The 12339-nt window shown below is 43.0% G+C and overlaps 1 protein-coding gene across 3 annotated transcripts in view; it reads left to right on the top strand.

Moving 5' to 3' along the window:
- fryl (furry homolog, like) overlaps positions 1-12339 on the top strand; it is a 599764-nt gene that overhangs the window by 55205 nt on the left and 532220 nt on the right. The window contains exon 3 of one of the 3 annotated variants that reach the window (XM_085969924.1): positions 7908-7999. The exons of the other annotated variants lie outside the window; for them this stretch is intronic. The gene's annotated coding sequence lies outside the window, so the exon portion shown is untranslated. The remainder of the gene's footprint in view (positions 1-7907; positions 8000-12339) is intronic. 3 annotated transcript variants of the gene reach the window in all.

Raw genomic sequence — 12339 nt, 5'->3', positions numbered from 1 at the left:
ACTGTTTGCAACCTTGGTGTCATATTTGACCCCGAGATGAGCTTCCGACCACATATCTGTGCCATCACTAAGATTGTCTAAGACTCCGTTCCTGCCTCAGCTCATCTGCTGCTGAAACCCCTCATCCATGCCTTTGTTACCTCTTGACTCAACTATTCCAATGCGCTCCTGGCTGGCCTCCCACATTCTACCCTACGTAAACTTGAGGTCATCCAAAACTCTGCTGTCTGTGTCCCAGCTCGCACCAAGTCCCATTCACCCCTGTGCTCGCTGACCGACATTGGCTCCCTGTTAAGCAACGCCTCGATTTTAAAATTCTCACCCTTGTTTTCAAATCTCTCTATGGCCTCGCCCCTCCCTATCTCTGTAATCTCCTCCAGTCCCACAACCCCTCGAGATGTCTTTGCTCCTCTAATTCTGCCCTCTTGAGCATCCCTGATTATAATCGCTCAACCTTTGGTGGCCGTGCCTTCTGTTGCCTAGGCCCCAAGCTCTGGAATTCCCTGCCCAAACCTCTCCGCCTCACTACCTCTCTTTCTTCCTTTAAGACGCTCCTTAAAACCTACCTCTTTGACCAAGCTTTTCGTCACCTGCCCTAATTTCTCCTTATGTGGCTCTCTGTCAAATTTTTTGTCTTTTAATACTCCTGTGAAGTGCCTTGGGACATTTTACTACGTTAAAGGCGCTATATAAATACAAGTTGTTGTTGTGTTTGGGAGAGTAAGCTGATGATTGGGAACATGATGGTGGAGGGAGTCGTGGGATTGAGGATTATGTTTTGAAAGGGCCAGTGGCAGATTGGGTCCCATTTTACTTGAGCCTCCCCAATGCTCTAAAACCCCTCTCTAAATCTGCTGGGTCCTAGGGGACCCCTCCGCTTCCCCTTCCAGCTCATGGGTTGCCGTTTCAGTGCTCACAAACCACGAGACTGCATTCCTAATGTTCGCTGATCTCAGAACTGTCCCCAACGTTCCATACCCAGAGAGCTCCCTCACGAATGCTTCTGATCCCAGAATGTCCCCCAAAGCTTCTGGATCCCACTCCGAGTGATCTCGGATCCCAGGACCTACCTCATTGTTCCTAGAAATCTCCCTCTCCTCCAATGCTCCTGGATCGTTGTGCTGACAGACCCTCGGAACCCTTCTAAATACTGCTAGACCATGCGGCACCTTCCCAGTACTGCCAGACTTTAAGCATTTTTCCAAGAACCCATTGGCGCTCACATTGCAGATAAATCAGGATCCGTTTACATCCTGTTCTTACAAAACTGCTGAGCCACTGTGAGCAATGCCACACCAGACCTGCTAATGGTTGTGCAGCTTAGACCTGTGCATATGTTCTATGTACAAAACCTTGCTCCCTGTTATCAGACTTTTTGTCACACTTAGGCTAGCTTTTTTGATTATAAATTCCTATGTCCGTATGTAAAATGGAAAAGCACTGTGTCAAGTAGCTGCTGTCACTAAGTACAGGCTGCATCCACTAGCTGGCACTGCATTCTCCCACCCCACAAATCATTCAATGTTTTCTGAAAAAAATTAACAAGCCATTTTTCCCCAGTAGCTGAAGTATTTAATGTCCAAAGTAAGGGTTTTGGCAAAAGTAGAGTAAAATAATTACATATTTCACAATGATGTGATTATATTTAGCCTTTGATTTCTTTTGTGTAATTTATTGTCTTCACTAAAGTATCTATTTGAAGGCATTAGCCTTTCCCAAAAGTCTAGGCTTGGACTTGATATTTTTGCTGAAGCTGTGATGCTGTTAGTTTAATTCAGATTGTGCAGTGTGATCATTTGCAATATGCTCAATTTCCCTAGATGTACCAGAGCCATTTAGTAGTGATACTGCCAAACTACTTTTACTTTAGCTTCTAGCAATTTCTGTTCAGTGGTTTTTCAAAATTAATTGAACAAAAGCCAGAGGAAAAATTACAATAACGTGTATGTGCGCGCGCGTTTGTGTGTGTACACACTTATTACACACCTTTTGTAACTTTTGTGTTTCATAAACTTTATAACGTGCATTAAGCAGAGAGTGGCCCTGATTTTAACTCCCCCACTCTACATGGTGGAAACCAGGCAGGAGGAAGTTAAAACAAGGGCAGCAATTTGCCTCCTCTGATCCCACTGCCTTCCCACCGTGTCCCAATGTTAATCTGCTCTTTTGAGCAGGACACCCACAGGAAGGCAGCGGGCACATCTTTAAATATGCAGATCAGGTCCTGAATTTGATAATGGAGTGCTCTTTTGGGTATTGCACGGCAAGCTTGGGCCTCCATCATCCCAGGCTCCCCCAATCACGTCCAGAGCCCTCCTCGCCACTTACTTGGGATCCCCAGCTACAGCCCACTGCCACCATTACCATCCGCAGTCCAGGTAGTGGATCTGGGTGGGCTCGGGCAGGTCACTGAAAAATTCTATAGAAATTTTCAAAAGAAACAATTTAGTTGAATTGTGAAGCGCACAGACTCTAATTATCCCCTGATGATCACCTGTGTTATGTTGACTGGCAGAAAAATGTAAACATTCTAATTGGAGACCGCTCTAACAAAAAGAGATGGGGGGTCCGAGAGAAGAGGAAATAGTGGGGTAGGAATTCGTTTTGGGTGGCAGTGCAAAACGGGCGATAGCGAATCAGCAGCCCATTTGACACTCCGCCTGATAGTCTTCCATTGACTTGAATGGACAAGAAAATTGGGTGGAGAGTAAAACAGGCTGCCGATATGCTATCGTCCGCTTTGCACTGCCATCCAAGAAGTATTTCTACCCTATTGTCTTTCCTCATTCTAGTTTGAGTTCATTTTTAAATTTAAAAACAAATGAGTTGAATTTTAAAAGCTCTAATTATGAGCTATGTTTTATTTATAGTACAGGAAACTTTCGTTTAACTGGAGGTTAAAAGTCCGGAAAGCTCTATCTACCGGCAAAATTCAGGAGCCGTTTTCTATAAGTTTTTTTACTTCTCGTTGCTTTTTTTCCCCCCAGTCAGGCTCTGCAAGGTCTGTAGCTAAGCAACAGCTTCAGCTAGAGACGCTTGCAGCTGCAGCTGACTGTTTTGAAGCTGTTGCTAAGCAACAGGGTTTGTTGATTCACACGGAGCTGAAAAGCTCTATGTTTTAACATTAGCGCTGGTTTATACGGCAGTTTTGATCTAACGGCACCAGCTCGGTGCCGGATACCAGAAAGTTTCCTGTAAATAGAATATTTACATTTTCTTGTAGCTGAGACAAAGATATATGTCAAGGATACAATCACAAAACGCCAAACTCAATGTTACAGGAAACTCTCTCTTAACCGGCGAAATTCTCACTTCGAAAACAACACCTCAATAACCGGCAATGTTGCCGAGTCCGAGTCTCCCGCGGTGGCCGAGTTAGTCAGTGGGGGTAGTTCTCCAAACTGCCACTACTCGGCTTCTTGGCACTGTCGGAAGTCAGAACACCTCAATAATGGGAGTCTGACTCTCCCGCGCTGCTGGTAGTCTCTTCTGATCCGCCATTTTACAGGGGTACTGTGTGTCTCCCACGCTGCTGGTAGTCATTGCATTGCATTACCCTCAACTGGCAGTACTGTACTTAATAAAGCATCTTCCACCATCCATTTAACACAACATTCTGTAGGTGAGCACCCAATTACTGTATACTGCACATTTCTTGATATTTTTTTATTTTTCTTTGTTAAAAATAGCCTCGGTAGATAACCCTCTCCGTCATCCGGAATTTTTGATCAACCGGCAACACGCCGGTCCCGTCGATGCCGGACACCAAAGCGTTTCATGTAATACAAAAGTGTTCCTCGGGGCGATATTAGGACCACTGCTCTTTTTGATATTTATTGATGATCTGGACTTGAGTATACAGGGTATAATTTCAAAGTTTGCAGATAATACGAAACTCGGAAATGTAGTAACCAATGTGGAGGACAGTAACAGACTTCAGGAGGACGTAGATAGATATGGAAATGGGCAGACACGTGGAAGATGAACTTTAACGCAGAGAAGTGCAAAGTGATACATTTTGGGAGGAAGAATGAGGAGAGGCAATATAAACTAAATAGTACAATTTTAAATAGGGTGCAGGAACAGAGACACCTGGGGTGTATGTACACAAACCTTTGAAGGTGACAGGCCAAGTTGAGAACGCTGCTAAAAAGGCATATGGGATCCTTGGCTTTATTAATAGAGGCATAGAGTACCAAAGCAAGGAAGTTATGTCACACTATTATATAAGGCATGACATAACTTCCTGGTTAGAACTTAGCTGGAGTATTTTGTTCAATTTTGGCCACCACACTTTAGAAAGGATGTCAAGACCTTGGAGAGGGTGCAAAAGAGATATACTAGAATGGTACCAAGGATGAGGGACTTCAGTTCTGTGTAGAGACTGGAGAAGCTGGAGTTGTTCTCCTTAGAGCAGAGAAGGTTAAGGGGAGATTTGATAGAGATGTTCAAAATCATGAATGGTTTTGATAGAGTAAATATGGAGAAACTGTTTCCAGTGGCTGAAGCATCAGTAAGCAGAGGACACAGATTTAAGGTGATTGGGAAAAGAACCAGAGGCGACATGAGGAAACTTTTTTTACGCAGCGAGTTATGATTTGGAATGCACTGCCTGAAGTGGTGGTGGAAGCAGATTCAAAAGTAACTTTTAGAAGGAAATTGGACACATACTTGAAGGGAAATTTTTTCGAGGGCTATGGGGAAAGAGTAGGGGAGTGGGGCTAATTGGATAGTTCTACCAAAGAGCCGGCACAGGCATGATGAGCCGAATGGCGGCCTCCTTTGCTTAATTGTAGTATGAACTATGATAAACACCCCCCTTGTTACAAAACACTGTTTCCTCTGACTCACCATGAGCAACACCACAAGAGATCTACTGGTATATATTATTTATCTTCCCACATTACAACAGCGACTCCACTTCAAAAGTACTTCATTGACTGTAAAGTGCTTTGAGATGTCCGGTGGTCATGAAAGGTGCTATATAAATGCAAGTCTTTCTTGCAGTGACCAGGGAAGGTAGGAGAGAGCACACTCATTGTTTACTTGAAATCCTTCAAATAAGGATCCCTGAATGCACATATAATGCATTCTAAACCATTCAGCATTCACTGCCAGCCAGGAGTTTGAGAGGCCATCCTCAATACTGAATAGTGGACTCTGGATAAGAATTAATACTTGATTGTTAGCCTTGTTTATTAAATATTTTTAGGTATTTGCTAAGAAGCAGCTTTTTTCAGTGGTAATAACATACAATAACACTAGATGGCATTGTCAGAAATATTTCTGATTTAACTTGAGTAGCGTAAAGCATTATCTTAAAATTGAAGTGACGAGCTCTAGCAACAGTGGAACATTTTGTAAGTTTGTAATCTTCCCACACTAACCACTGCATATGTATTACAAACTCCTCGTCTGAATATTACAGTAATCAGGTAAACTGGAATTTGAGCATGTGTGAACTGTTGGAACTACTTGTCGTGGAGGTGCAAGTAAGTAGTCTTGGTGAGGGAGAGAATGTGGGTTTGAAGCTCAATTCTGGATTGAACAGGATGCCAGTATTTCACAGACTGATTCAGCCTGTGTGCCTAGAGAGGAGGATAGAATCAGTGGCAAGGGAGCACAGTTTATGGCGGGGCTGAAAATAATGGCTCCAGTCTCCCTGATGTTTAGTCAGATGAAATTTTGACTTGATGTCAGTCAGGCAATCTGACAGTATGGTGATGGTTGTAGGGTTGAGGTAAGAGGTGGGGCTGGTTGTCATCAGTTTATATATAGGTGATCCCATGTGTGTAAATTATGTCACTGAGGCAGCATGTTAATTAGAAAAGGATGGTTCTCAAGGATTGTTCACAGAAATCACAGAAACCCCACAGTGCAGATAGAGGCCATTTCGGCCCATCGAGCCTGCACCGACACATATCCCACCCTATCCCCGTAACCCCACGTATTTAATCCCCCTAACACTAAGGGTCAATTTGTCATAGCCAATCAACCTAACCCGCACATCTTTGGACTGTGGGAGGAAACCGGAGCACCCGGAGGAAACCCACGCAAACACAGGGAGAATGTGCAAACTCCACACAGACAGTCACCCGAGGCCGGATTCGAACCCGGGTCCCTGGCGCTGTGAGGCAACAGTGCTAACCACTATGCCACCGTGCTGTGGTTTCTGCCAATGGTTTCTCTTCCAACCAGGACACCAGAGATAGTGGTGTCCTGGTTGGAAGAGAAAACATTGGCAGAGATACATCGACTGTATTGGGATAGAAAGCAGTGGCACTATGCAAGAGTAGTCCCATGCAGCTAGACAAAAGAGGGGTGATGGAGAAGGATTGCATGTCGATCATGTCAAATGCTGTCGGTTAAGGAGGGATAATGCACCATAGTTACAGTGGCAGAGAATGTTGATTATGAATTTGGTATGGCTGCTTTTGTTGCTGTGAGCAGGGCAGAAACCAGACTTGAGGGAATGAATTGGGACATGTACAGCGGAACAGCAGGAGCAGGAAATAGTGATTTGATGGGAATAAGGGGATCAGAAACAGAGGTGAGGGAGCAGTTGAGCAGGTCAACAGTGGCAGAGATGTTGAAACAGTTGCAGTGCCAGCGGAGATGTAGTTTGTGTGAATTTGTGGGGGAGGTAGGGAAGAGGTTTTTCCAAGGGCAAAGGTAAGGGTACTGTGATTGAAGCAAGACAGGGGGATGGAATGATGGTAAAGGAGATGAGGAAGATATTGGTCACAGAGACTTTGGAGGTGGAGAGGCAATGTGAGATGGTAAGGTCGAGGAGTTGCCCTGGGTGGGAGGTTGAAATTGAATGAGGACAGGGAACCAGAGGGAACGAGAAGTTTAACTGTAGGTTGAAATCACCCAACATGAGAAGTTGCTTGGTGTTAATCATAAGGGAAGAGAGAATGGTGAAAATTTCCATGATGAAGTTGCTAGTGAGTTTGGGAGGGTGGTAGATGGCAGTAATTTTAAGTGGCAGGAGGGATGGAAGAATGCTAGGTGCTTGAAGGAGGAGAGGTGTCAGAGGAGTAGGGAGAGAGGTAGAGACGCGACTTGCCAATGAGAGCTATGCCACTGCTTTGGTAGTCTGAACGGAATTTGATAGAATCGACGGCCATGTGTTTCTGCCCATAAACCAGGTTGCTGTCAGTAGATAATGTCAGTAGATACATCCATAGTAAAGCTGTGATGGCCTCATTTGCAACTGGGAAACGTGGAGTGGTGCATTGGTTGATGATGCATTTGTGGGATCAAGAGGAGGTTAGAGGAATTAACCCCCAAGGAGCAGGCTGGGTGGGATGGTCGTTGGGAATGGAGGATAAGATCGTTGGGTTGCTGCTCGATATGAGGCAGTGACACTTGCCCCATAACAATAGAGGAATAGAGGGAGACCATGGGCTTGTTTAAAAAAGAGGACTTGCGATGGTTAAATCTATTCCCAGCAATCCTAAATACTGGGTTTGTATTGCAAGTAAACATGCATATAAGATTTGGATCCATGCACATATTCCTTTTTTTTTGGTCAGCTAGGTGTCTTATTATCTGTGCAGAAACTCGCCACAATGTTTAAGAATCTCCAACCAAAATGGCTGACAAATCCACACAAGTAGAATTTTTTGTTTGCCAATATAGAGTGCAGGGATACCCCATGCTGACTTAAGTCAAGAGCTTCGGTGCAGATTGGCAAAGGAGAGGTTTAAGAACCCCCAAATGTGTGCAGTGCTATTGTTGCTTTTTTTAATTGTTTAGTTGCTTGCATAAGCTTCATATTTTAAAAAGAGGAAATCAATTTTCATATGGTGACTGATCACCATATTCATAAGCTCTTAGTGAAGTTGTGTATTTTAAATTTTACACTAAATAATTACAGTACTAAATCAATTATTTTATTGCAGATTTTCTTGTCCTATTCTGAGTTTACCATTTGAGGAAGACGTAACCCATCTCTATGGAATTTAGGCATGGTCCATCACCATACTAAATTTAGGTAGGTGCAGAAATCTAGTAGTGTTCCTTTATGAAGAATTAATAGAGGTGCAGAAGGAAATAACATTCAGATGTATTCAGTTTCTAAAATGTATTTTTAGGTATTCAGTGTAAACAAATATCTGTACCTGTAGCTTTTCAACTTAAGTGAAAGTGTTCTCCATTTATCAGAATGAAAAGATAGAGTGGATTCATTGTTTTGATAACTGCTGAGGTACTCATTTTTCCAAGTTTAGACTGACTGGAGACATTTGTTTTGCAAATAAAACTATTGTGTAGTACAGTGTAGTACACAAACAGTTGTTTATTATGGTTGAGCTTTGATCATAAAATTGAAATGTGAACACTGTTGGTAGGGTGCAACTGAATTGGATGAAAGAATACTTGAGGAAACCAATTTTGCTTGCTTAAATTTTGCAGTTGTGTGACAACGTGCTACTGGCACCTTCTATATTGATATAGAAGTACTCAAAGTTGAAGTTATATTGTTGTCGGTCATGCTTTCTATTTACTTGGTGAGAATTCATGTTTGTGTACTGTAAACATTCCTATGGTTATTTATGTGTACTCTCACTTAATTTGACTATTTTTCCATTGTCAAACATTGCAAGTTCTAACTTTTAGTCTTTTTATAAACTTCTTTCTAATACAGTGCACTCCTTTTAACTTGGGACAAATTGATTCTGTACATCTATCTATTTTTGTATCTATATTATAGAATCAGCACCTCTAGTGTATACTTGTTGTCTGCCACACATCTGTCAGATGAAGGAATAGAAGTGTGCAGTGTCCACAATTTTGCACCATGCATAGCAGGATTCTCATAGCCCAAGTGGCAGGACATATCTGTCCGCATCCTGTAACAGGATTTATGAATTTTTTAATGATTTCCAAAACAGTTGGGGAATACATTTTGATTTTTTTTCAGGTAACTGTTATATTTTCAACTGGTTAGTCTATTATAAACTGCTTAATTTTACTTGGAGGCAGGTAGACAGAACCAGGTCGACCAACTGTGCTTTCCATTGTTTAAACTTAGACATCCAAAACATTGGCCCAGAAATTTGGGTCGGGGGCTTCCCGCGGGTCTAAGCCCCCGACTTGCACTTACCTTGTACGCCAGCCATTGAGCTGTGGGCCCCGTGGAATTGCGATCCTGGGCCTCCTCCAACTGCCGGCGCACAGTGCTTGTGTATCCCAGGGGCGCAGTTAGTTCGATGCGTCCCCTGGGATCACGTGGGCCATGGAGAGCCAATGGTAGCGGGGAATGCTTCATTCATAAGTTTGACAGGAAGGTCGCACGCATTCGACCTCTGAACCCCTTCTTTCAGGGGAACGGAAATGTCGGTTTCCCGCGCATGCGCAGTGCATGCAGGAAACCGGCACTTCCGTTGGGCTTACGGGTGAGTACCCCGTGCGTACTCACCCATGGAGACCCGAATTTCTGGGCCAATGTTTGTTGATAGAGAATTTTCCCAATGGAAAAGTCAAATATATCTTTGCTCATTATTTGTTATTTTTCCAAATGATGTTTCACCTAGATGGAAGATGAATTTGAATTATTCAAACTGTTTTTGTAAATGCCTAGGTTTATTCTAGTTGTTTGCTGCCAATGTCAATTAGGGCAATTTCTTCTCCATTTTGGCTCCATATAGTGTTGAGGAATTATCTCTTCTGCATCAACTGAACATTGACCATCCAGCACTTACTGTTTGTAAGCCCCACCCTTTGTACTCGAGCAGAAAAACCCTCTGAAGTTTTTTTTTGGATTAAAAACCTGAAAACAACTTGGGGACTTTTATCTGAGGCAAATGATCTTTTCGGAGACTATTTTTGAATTTTTATGGCTGACAGCAAGACTGGCTGACAGAGAAAGCATTTTTAGCCTTAATAGTAAAAATAGATTTGTCCTTTTTGGTATCCGAACAAGGAAAGAGTATGGGCCAGGTATGGCTAGAACGGGGCATTTTGCAGTGCCCCATTAGTTAGACTTACAATTCCACGTTTAGGTTTTTCTACTTCTGTGGTTTGCAACACCAGATAATGGAGATTCCAGACTTTAAAACATAGCTTCTAAAAGAGTTTAATTGCAATTTTTTCAGGATAATCTTTGTTTGGAGCAGATCCAAACTTAAAAATAATAGGTTTGTGTAACAGGAGATGATTGCTTTCTGACCATGAGGAAAGAAGTTAGATTGCAAGGAAGCTGTTGCTTTATTGCCCCCCCCCCCACTCCGCTTGCATCTCCAGTGCTGTAACTTCAATTAGTACTTTTTAAAAACAAGGCAGATAGATATTGGCATAAGCCACAGTCTGAACTTGAATCGACTTTGTCCATTCTTTAAAGTTCCATTAGGTTTGTTCTTTAATTTTGGCGTTCTGTCAGACAGAGACCTTGGATGCCTTTCCCAAATTCTGGAGAAATTATTGGTCAGGTGTTATGGCCGATCTGCCTTGAAGTTGTAAATTTGTGCTGCCATTTCCAGACTTGTTGACCATTTGAGAGTTGACACTAAACTTCTTGAATGTGCTGCTCTCTGATCACTCTGCTATTGAAGGATTTATAATTTCTATTTCCTTAGAGGAAAAACTGTTAAGCTCAAGTTTTGGATTACCACTTTTGTGTTGAAATGAACGATGAGAAGCAATATGCATTGCAGTTTACACCGCCTCCAATAACAATGTCAAGGCCAATTGAAAATGTTGCACAGTACAAACATACCATAATTCAACTCCAGTTTTTGGAACTCATAGCACAGACATATGCTGGAGGGGTTGTGACGATAATCAGTAACCCCACCCACATCTTTTGACGTCATAAAATAGTCAAATCTATACAGGGGTTTCTGTGCATTGCTTTTACAGCTCTTACCATTTCTGCTGGAGATCCATCTTTATTCAGTAGGGATTGAATAACTGATGTTGTTTTCTCTGTCACCTGCCAGTATATCCCAGTCCCTTTGGTGCCTGGAACTATTGCTATTGTGATTTGCCTAGGTTCAGCTGCTGGCCTTGTTTCAGATGAATTATTTCTTCCAATTTGTTGAACCAAGAATGGTTCCGGAGATATTTTGAATGACTGAAAGATCTATGATGCTAAAAGAACTTCTGGGAGGAGCAGCTGATGAGATCTGTGCTTTTACACTCTCCATATGACATGTTGGCGATCCTGAAACCCTCTGACCAGGATGTCAATTTTATATTTCCAATAAAGAACTTGAAAGGGTTGGACTGGTCAGGATGCATATTTTTGCAGACTGGTTTGAGTCGCTGAGGTACTCTACCATAATACAGGCAGGATTCTGTTATTAGGTTCCTTTTCTGGTCCTTTTTTAATAAGCAGAGCTGATATACCTATTCGAGATAGCCTGGCTGTAGACAGACTGAGATTTGACAGGCTGCAATGTTCCCTTTAAGCTACGTGGCCGTGCAGCTGTCCAGAGGTCCTGCGCATCTGGCTCATTGGCTTTTGAATGGAAAGCCTGTGCATGCGTGGAAATTTGAATGGGTCGCACACCCCTGTTCAAGGGGTCGCGCATCCAAAAAAATTAAAGGGAACATTGATGGTGACACGTGTCGTCTGCTGTCCTGGGCATACTTGCTCACTGCCATACTTGATGGAAAAGTTCTGGCTTTTCTGCACACTAAGTTCCCCTCTGACCGTAAAGGGATCTGCTGAAAGACTACAACCTAATCCTTGTCAGACTGGTCATCCTATCCAAAGAAGAGTTAGTAGTCTTTTGTTGCTCATTTTGGGACCTCAGGGCCTCTGTACCCCATGAATGCCCAGCAGGGACACCATAAAGTGGAGGAATTGTGGGTTTCTGTGGAAGGATGTGCTAGATGGGCCAAATAGAAACATAGAAGATAGGAGCAGGAGTAGGCCATTCGGCCCCTCGAGCCTGTTCCACCATTTAATGAAAGCATGGCTGATCATCCAAATTCAGTACCCTGTCCCTGCTTTCTCCCCATATCCCTTGATCCCTTTAACCTTAAGAAATATATCGAACTCCTTCTTGAATATATTTAATGAATTGGCCTCAACTGCCTTCTGTGGTAGAGAATTCCACAGGTTCACCACTCTCTGGGTGAAGAAATTCCTCCTCATCTCAGTCCTAAATGGCTTACCTCTTATCCTTAGACTGTGACCCCTGGTTCTGGACTCCCCTGCCATCGGGAACATCCTTTCTGCATCTAGTCTGTCTAGTCCTGTTAGAAATGTATAAGTTTCACTGAGATCCCCTCTCATTCTTCTAAACTCTAGTGAATATAAGCTAATCAACCCAATCTCTCCTCATACGTCATTCCTGCCATCCCAGGTATCAGTCTGGTGAATCTTCG

This window comes from Somniosus microcephalus, chromosome 2, assembly GCF_052327205.1.
Source record: "Somniosus microcephalus isolate GS21.2 chromosome 2, FLI_Smic_1.0, whole genome shotgun sequence".
In the NCBI taxonomy this organism is placed as follows: domain Eukaryota; kingdom Metazoa; phylum Chordata; class Chondrichthyes; order Squaliformes; family Somniosidae; genus Somniosus; species Somniosus microcephalus.
This window is presented reverse-complemented; position numbering and strand designations above follow the sequence as displayed.